At 36.1% G+C, this 5,574-nt stretch overlaps 1 pseudogene; it reads left to right on the top strand.

The window, feature by feature from the left end:
* The first annotated feature begins 2,013 nt into the window (after positions 1 to 2,013).
* LOC106958500 (caspase-8-like) lies at positions 2,014 to 4,745 on the top strand (annotated as a pseudogene).
* The last annotated feature ends 829 nt before the right edge of the window (positions 4,746 to 5,574 follow it).

Raw genomic sequence — 5,574 nt, 5'->3', positions numbered from 1 at the left:
TAGAACTGCTCTAATTCCAAAACCACTACCCCTAGAAACTTCAGACCTGGACTGGATCATTTTGCTCTAATAGCATAATATTTAGAACCATGTGTGGGACTTGTGATACTTTTTTCTGATTTGTGAAACTTAAATGGTAATTTCAGACTCTTTTTTTTTTGCATCTGGATCACACTAGAATTTATCTAATTCCAAAACTACAACACCTAGACACTTCAAACCTGGACCTGATTATTTTCAACTAATAGCAGAATATTTAAAACCAGGTTTGGGATATAAATCAGCTCACGTCTTAGTAGGATAACTCTAGCAGAGCGTTCTGCCTGTTAAGCTACAGAAAAACGATTAGAGAAAGAGTTAATAAGGTGCCGTTACCTCCTTCTGTCTCTCCACGCTGCCACTGAAAGTGTTTCTCTTTCTGCCAGGAGACACAACGAGACGATTTTGGGGAAATATGAAGGATGATGTCACCTACTGAACAAATTTTCAGGAAACCAAAGCAGTTTTTCTTTTCTTGTTTTCATCACTTTGTTTTTCGTCACATTGCTCACTGTCAATGCTGTGCACATCTTAGTACCGGCACACAGTTTTACAGCTTGAAACGTAAATATTTTGTGGAAGATACTCTAAAAGAGCAAAATTTACATATTTGAGTTTTAATGAATTTGATTTTTTTTAAATTAATTTAATTAGTTTAATACAACTCATATTGTGAAGACATTTTTTAAAATGTTTCTGTTTTGACTGTTAAGGATCAAAGCTGACAAAAAACCCAATATTCAGTTTCTTGGAAAATGTGATTATTACAACAGAACAAAATATATATATATATATATATATATATATATATATATATATATATATATATTTTTTTTTTTTTGTATATACATTTAGCACATAGTTGGGGCTCCTCCAGTGGTGTGACCTGGAGATCAACAGCCCACATTTTCCTCATCTTCCTGTTCACAAAACCCCACAGACTCTAATCAGGTCAGGCCAGTTTGCTGGTCAATCAGCCTCAGTGTTTGGTGAAAGGTTGCAGAGTCTTGTTGGAAGATAAAATCAGCGTCACCATAAAGCTTGTCGGCACAACAAAATAATTAAAAAGTGGGGAAAAAAAACTCTAAACTAAGGTCAGAAGTAAATAATACTTTACTTAAAACGTATCGGTTTTTGGCCATACTACCCCCCATATTTATATGGTATGCATTCATGCCAAAATATTCAGTATCTCACATCTCTATTGAGCACTAAGACCTACATGGAAAATACAGCTCAGGCCGAAGCCCATTTCCTTGCAGCCCGCCCACGAGCTCCGGTGATTAGCTCTGACATTTCTTGCTTATTGTTTGGCCACCACCTCTATCTTAGGCCAGGGTCATGTAAGATAGATGTATTTTAATATCACAGCTTTCATTTATATTAACATTTGAATCTGTGATATGTGTACATGTGTGTTTGGTAATTAGGCACATACAGATGGCATGTCTTAGAAAAGTGGACGTATGACACTTCCTTAGAAGAGGTTAAAGTGTAAGTTAGTCAAAGGAAAACCTTCCGCTCATGAGTTCAGGTGGAGATGGAGGGAATAGACTCACAAATGAAATAAAGTTAGCTCATTGAACTCCACTGAAAATGTGCAGGTCAGTTTTATTGTAATTGTACACTAAATAGTGTTTAAATGCTTTATGCATGTGCTTATTATGGACTATGCAAAAGTAACAGAAGAACTGGAAGACACAGTAAAAGAGTTTTTCTTTTATTAAAACTTGATCTTTTTTTTTAGCTTTACTTACACGTTAAAATGACAACCTCCGGTTTCTTCTTGAGGAAATGCCTTTGCATAGTCTTTTACCATGTGGGGGCAGCGAACGCCATATTTTGGTTAAAGATATTTTACTAGTAAAGTAACAAAGGACTTCTTTCTCCTTATACATGGCGGGAGTTTCACTTCCTTGAAAAGTCCATCATTATAGCCTTTACACTTTGACCCATGTTTGGGTCAAAGTCTAAGTCGTGTGAAAATAGACGTTCAGCTAACTGGTTCTGGCTCATAAGTCATTGTTGACCTGCTAACCTGTTACTTCCTGCTTTCTTTGAGAAATCCTGCTTCAAGGGACATCAGATGAAGCAACGGCATTATTGTTATTTAGGGTTCAGACGGTTGAAGTTTTGTGTACTTGAGCATCAGCGTGTGTAGTTATTGCAGTAATGTCAGCCACAGAGACCCTGAAGCGTAATAAAACAAAACTCATCGAGGTTTTATGTGGAGACCACACATTTATCCTCAACAAAGTTCAGGAGAAGAAGCTGATAACTTTGAGGGAATACAACAACATCAAGAGCATCAACAAAGAGCATGTGGAGGGCCACGTTATAGAGCTTGTGGATAAGATCATGAATAAAGGAGAAAAAACCTGCCAAAACTTTCTGGAGCTACTGCAAACCGATGATGTCGCTGAAACTTATCCTGACCTGGAGCATATAAAGCTCCATGACGTTTTACTCAAGCCAGTTCAAGCTACCTCACCTTGCAGTGGTAATTCAGGAATCACTATATATCATTTTTATACTATTTAGAGGTTGAGGAAACATATTTCATTTGTTTGTTTTTGCTTTTACTTTTAGGCGATGTGGTGCCTGAGGCTACAAAGGTGAAAAAGGTGAGTTCCTTGAACGGAAACACCAAAATGTTGTGACTTGTTTCACCCTGGATTTATTAAAGATTTGCATGCATTTGTTTTGTTTAACCCAATAATAATTTATTTTAAAGTATTGTCACACTTGTGAGTGGAAGTCCCATTTACTACACAGGATTACTCAGTTTTAAAAAGTATTAAGGTTGCTTGTATATCACTTTCTCAGTTTTTGATCATTTGTAAAATCAAAAATTGTTTATAGAAAACAAAAAAGATTTTATCACTCAGGGAACAACAGAACGTCGAGGCAGAAAAGCATGTGAGTCAAACTAGTAACAAGTCAATGAGATGCAGGTACCAAGACAAACTGAGACGAGGATCCAGCAGGGATCAGACGAGAAAGCTGCGATTAAAAACACAGGATAATCAGTGAACAAGTGACAGCTGGAGACAAGGGCAAGACACACCCACATGAAGACTAAATTAACCAGGGTGCATACACAGAAACCTAAATCCTCACACTAAACTTTTAATGAAATTATGGCAAAAAATGCAATTTTTGCATTTTAGTTCATTTCAACGGTTCCTGTCACAACATTCAGGGATGATCTGGTGGAGTAATAAATTGGTCTATCAGGAATACTTTACAATTTGAACAAACTGGAAGCATTTCTGACATAATCTCTTGGTTGAAATTCCTTATATTAAGTTAATGGGGTTGTTAAATAGTTGCTACAAGAAAACAAGTTTGATTTCTCAATATCTTAAGAAAATTGATATAGCTTGCTACAAATACTCTAACTGGAACTATTGCTTTCTCAACATGCAGGTATTTCTAAGTAAATTAGAATATCACTAAAAAGTTCATATAGTTTGGTAATTTAGTTTAAAAATGTGAAACTTATAGCACAATCCTTGACTTTCAAATTGGCTTAGCAATGCAGATTTTTTTTAGCTTTGTGTCATTTCCTTTGTTTCAAGCAAATGATACTGACATTAATGTTGATGTATTGCCTTATTGAAATTATCTCCTGAATATACCGGATCATAAAATATTCGGTATCTAAACCGCACCAATGCATTCTGTACTGTACAACGGAAATGAGGCTTTAGAGGCCCACAAAACGGTTCAGGAGTTGATTTGTGTGTGATGTCGTGAGCTTCCAATATTTAACTTTTTCATGATATTCAAGTTTTCTAGAATGTACCTGTATATATTAAAGATGTTTATAAACTCAGCATAGTATTGAAATTTTGATTAGAACATTTTTTCGCTATGAATTGAGTTTGAATGTGTCACATTGTCTCTGTTTTAGGATGAGGTTTATGAACTGAATAGCCAGCCTGTTGGTCTCTGCCTGATCATAAACAATGAGAATTTCCCCAACCGCAAAGTCAAAGAGAGAAGGGGGACAAATAAAGATGCTGGTATGTTCATTTCAGACCTTTTGTTTTTCAAAATGTAACTCTTGTGATGTTTGGTCAAGTTTAATTTTTCTCTTTTTAAATAATATTTTTTTTTAAATCTCACAGAGTCTAGCAGACGTGTTCAGCTGGCTGGGCTTTAAGGTGCTGATGTGTAAAGACCAAACCAGAGACCAGATGGAACAGACACTGAAGTTATTTGCTTCTCCTCATGATGAGGAGAAACAACTTCAGCTACAGGAGTTGGATGTTCAGGAATGGTGTGGCCGCTGGCTCCCTGCTCCCCAGCAGCCGGTTCGGCACGGCGATGCCTTCTTTGCTGCATTCTGAGCCACGGGTCATTACATAAAGTTTGTGGGGTCGACTCACAGCCTCTTGCAATTAAGGAAATAAGAAGATATTTTGTGGCCACTAAGCAGCCAGCCCTCACTGGCAAACCCAAAGTGTTCCTGATCCAGGCCTGCCAAGGCGACAAGATACAACGAGGAGTGTTGCAGAAAGATGCTGAGGAGGATAGTTTAACATCCATTCCTGAGGAAGCAGATTTTCTCGTTGCTGTATCCACTGTTGAAGACCATGTGTCCTTTAGAGACAAAACAAATGGAAGCTGGTTTATCCAGTCGGTGTGTGAGCAGCTCAAGTTGCACTGCCCTAGGTAACTCATTATGTCTAATAAATCTCATGTAAAATGTACTGTGTATAATTTCTTAGCAGGCCATATTTTCCAATCTAATTTTAAGTCTCCACTTTTGTTTTCTTCTACCACATTTAAATCAGGAATGTGGCCAGTGATGGTGGATGTGTACTTTTATTTTTTCTCCTTTCTTTTGTTAAACACATATGCATGATAAATATACAACTGCTAAATGTTCAATTTCAACATGCTCATAATCTTATCCATGCATGTTATCAGCCTACGTGTGTAGATTTAAATTACATAAAATCAAATCCCAATAATAAATCCAGTGTTGGTCAAGTGCCTAAATTATTTGCAAACAGTAACAGAAACAAGATAACTTTTATTACTGTTAGAAAAGCTTCTGATTTAATTTACAATTTTCATAATTTTAATTTATATTTTTTTTTATAAATTGTCTAAGACATGTGGACATAAGAAACTTCCTTAGAACAGATTAAAGTGAAAGTTAGTCAAAGGAAAACCTTCCACTCATGAGTTCAGGTGGAGATGGAGGGATGAGACTCACAAATGAAATCAAGGCCTGTAATGATGTCATAATGGGAGTAAATTTAGCTCATTGAAAGCCATTAAAAATGTGCAGCTCAGTATTATTGTAATTGTACTAACCTAAAAGTGTGTAAATGCTTTATGAATGTGCTTATTATGGACTATGCAAAAGTAACATCTAGAAGAACTGGAAGACGCAGTAAAGTGAGAGTTTGGCTTTTATTAAAAGGCTCGTTTTTTTTTTTTTTTTTTTTTTTTTTTTAAACTTCCCCTTTTCTCATTTCTATTTAAAAATTACTCCCCTTTTTTTCCTTTGCATTTGAT

Source organism: Poecilia latipinna, unplaced genomic scaffold (assembly GCF_001443285.1).
Source record: "Poecilia latipinna isolate Pla-1442-1.1 unplaced genomic scaffold, P_latipinna-1.0 Scaffold990, whole genome shotgun sequence".
Lineage (NCBI taxonomy): Eukaryota > Metazoa > Chordata > Actinopteri > Cyprinodontiformes > Poeciliidae > Poecilia > Poecilia latipinna.
This window is presented reverse-complemented; position numbering and strand designations above follow the sequence as displayed.